Source organism: Zerene cesonia, chromosome 27 (assembly GCF_012273895.1).
Source record: "Zerene cesonia ecotype Mississippi chromosome 27, Zerene_cesonia_1.1, whole genome shotgun sequence".
NCBI lineage: Eukaryota > Metazoa > Arthropoda > Insecta > Lepidoptera > Pieridae > Zerene > Zerene cesonia.
The window spans coordinates 5,907,831-5,911,158 of NC_052128.1; the positions used below are offsets into that span (position 1 = coordinate 5,907,831).

The 3,328-nt window shown below is 34.0% G+C and overlaps 1 protein-coding gene across 1 annotated transcript in view; it reads left to right on the top strand.

Annotated features, from left to right (window-relative positions):
• The window catches only part of LOC119837291, a 171,054-nt gene that overhangs the window by 19,778 nt on the left and 147,948 nt on the right, over positions 1-3,328 (top strand). The gene's annotated exons all lie outside the window — the stretch shown is intronic.

A 3,328-nucleotide genomic window follows, 5' to 3' on the forward strand; every position in this document is an offset into this window, starting at 1 on the left:
ATAAATGTTATTTGCAGTTAACAATTTTCTTTTTTCTTTATTACAATATTTATGGCAAGACTAGGTATATACATTATCAAATTATGTAAAATATTATTCATTATATTATAAATTTTATGACTACCTGTGTGACTGTTTCGCTTCATGACTAAATAAATTTTTCAAGAATCTAAAAATCTCTTTAAAAAAGAAAATTAGTCACAGTCATACACAAAACAAACAAATATAAAACAACTTATAGTTAGATTATTATCAGAAAACTATATTTAAATTCAAAAAAAAGATATACAACATAATACCCTTTTTAACCTTTCCCCCGCGGTTGCCTGGTAGACATCGCTGAACAGTGATAAGTCCGCCGATTATACTACGTATATCATTGGTATATGTGATTGTTTCCTCTTTGTATTTTTGTTTGTCATCTAAAATAAATAATTAAATTATAATCTTTACATATATATAATAAAAAGGAAAAGTTTTTTGTTTGTTTGTACCCTAAAGGCTCCGAAACTACTGAACCGATTTTGAAATTTGTTTCACCAAAAGAAAGCTACATTATTCCCGAGTGCTATATGATACTTTTAACTAATCTTGATAGATTTTATAAGTTATTTGATTTAGTAAGTAATAATTTTTTTTTTCAAAACAGACTAGTTGCAATCTTAAATAACAAACGGAGATAAGAAAAGCTGTATCATTAATAGGGCATTACAAAACCAGAGATCACAAAAACTATTCCATGTCCAGTCTCCGAGGCTATTTATTAACTTCTATTGTGTGATCCCATTACGGTCATTGTACTCGCGGCTTTTGTTCGGGATATTGCTATAATAAGTTATTGCAGTGTCAAATGTACGGACTATAATCTGAACACGATGGATTTTTGAGTATTTTTGAGGAGATGTTAGTTATAGGTGTCTTAATATACATATTTACAAATAACTGTTAAAAGCATATTTGGCGTTTCTAATGGCGATTCTACTGCTTGCTTAAAATACCCACAATAGTACTCGTATGTACCTTAGAGTTTGTTTTATGTCTTTAAATGCAGCCTTAGTTTAGTGTTAGTTTTGTAACTTAGAAAGGTCTAATATCATGATTGCCTAAGTGTGTTTGTTTTTCTTTAATTTCGTAACGGAGTGATTTTATGAAATGACTAGCTACGCCCTGCGGTTTTACCCGCGTAAGTCCGTATCCCTTAGGAATATCGGGATTAAATTTGCCTGTATGTTATTCCAGTTGTCCAGCTGTCTACGTACCAAATTTCATTGCAATCGGTTCAGTAGTTTTTGCGTGAAAGAGCAACAAACACACTCACATCCTTACAAACTTTCGCATTTATAATATTAGTAGGATAGTAGGAAGTAGGATGCTTTAGTTAAGAGATAGGACTAGAGGGTGACGTAGATTATTTGTCAACCCACTGAAACCATGGAAGTTACCTTTGACTGCGCGGGCGAAGACGCAGGCGGAAAGCCAGTTTACAATAAAGGTATTAAAGTAGATTCAAGCGAAGTTAATTTACATCTAATTGGAAATGACATTGCAATTATAATACCAATTGCATTTACTCTGTAATATAATTAATGTTAAATTATGTACAAGGTAATGGTGGAGTTATAAGAAATATCCTTGGTCTATTTTAAATGTTATTTTAGTAGTTAGATCTGAAAAGGTAAATTCTACTAACGTCTTTATACTAGCATCTTTTAATTTTATCCTTATACAATCTTTTCGCTGGAGTAGGGAAGGAAAACTTGCCGTTATAGTTGCCGTTACCGTGGGACATTAGGAATAAAAACTATGTGCTTTTCGAATCTTAAACTACATGTGTAACAAATTTTATCTAAATCACTTCAATGGTATAGGCGTGAAGAAGAGTCAGTGTTACCTTCGAAATAATATTATTATGGTAACAGCTCGAAACACTAACAAGGCCACATACGTAAATCAGAAGCGCGTACGATTCAGGTTACAACCACGTAGTACCATTGTCCTGGCTAAAACGTCCACAAACACCTTCAGTGCTCCACATCTGATAGCTAAGTGCTTCTTTGATACTGAGATCGCGTATTATCCCGATGCGGAATATTTGGACGTTTCTAGAAGCATAATGCATACTCGATGGTCGTAAGCGCGCTAAGTTTTCTTTCATACTTCCTGCAAGTATTTATTTAGTAGGCACATTATGTGATATTTGTATGGACGCCAATTACTTTTTATTTGTACGATAGTTCTTCTCTTGAAAACGTAGGTAGGTACTTATGTCTGGATCCATGGAATTGATTTAACTGTTTTAGTTATTTGTCCATATACAAAGTGTAATTCTTATGATTGTAAAGAAAACAACGCAGAAGTTTTTTTAATGGCATTTCAAATTGAATAACTTTGATCAGATAATAAAATAATTGTATTCTATACAAAATCCTAATCCTATCCTACTATAATATTATAAATGTCAAAGTATGTAATGAAGGAATATCTACTATATAAAAATAAGTCGGGTTTTCCTTCCTGACGCTATAACTCCAGAACGCACGAACCGATTTCCACGGTTTTGCATTCGTTGGAAAGGTCTCAGGCTCCGTGAGGTTTAGAGCAAAGAAAATTCCGGAAAAATTTCAACAGAAAAGCGGGAAAAACGAAACCATCTGGTGGCGAAACGGAGTTCGCCGGGTTTGCTAGTTTGTTATATATATACTTATTATATGCGCAAAGTTTTGTCCCACTGATGCATTCAGTGCATAATAAAGTCTTTGACATAAACAAAATATCAATAGCTTTTATTACACTGTCAATAACGGATATTTTATGTACATACATATATGCGCTATTTTATATAGGTTGGTAAGACGTCATCATACCAACACAAAGAAAGCGAACAAACGAAATGCAATCGGACATATGTCCCTAGGCCAAGTATTTGCTGAGCGTATCGCATACAAAGGAATGGATGGCAATATGTACCGAACTCGATACTGACTTAGCAGACAGGTGTTGGGTGGAATTGTGCTCGCAGTAGGTACCGGCGGCGAAATGGTGAACGAATTTTAAACTGCAACGATTTATATGTAAATTCACTTATCGGAGACGTGTGTTTGTGAAGATTTTTCTAGAATGCGCTGCGCTGCACGGGTTTGTTGCGTGGTTATTGTCTGGTCTTCATACGAGTGCTAGTACAGAGATCAGCTAGGTCACCAATCTGTACTAATATTATAAGGCTGCAATTTGTTTGCTTGTTTATTTGAGCGCACTAATCTCAGGAACTACTGATCCAATTTTAAAAATTCTTTCAGTGTTAAATAGCCCATTTATTGAGGAAGGCTAT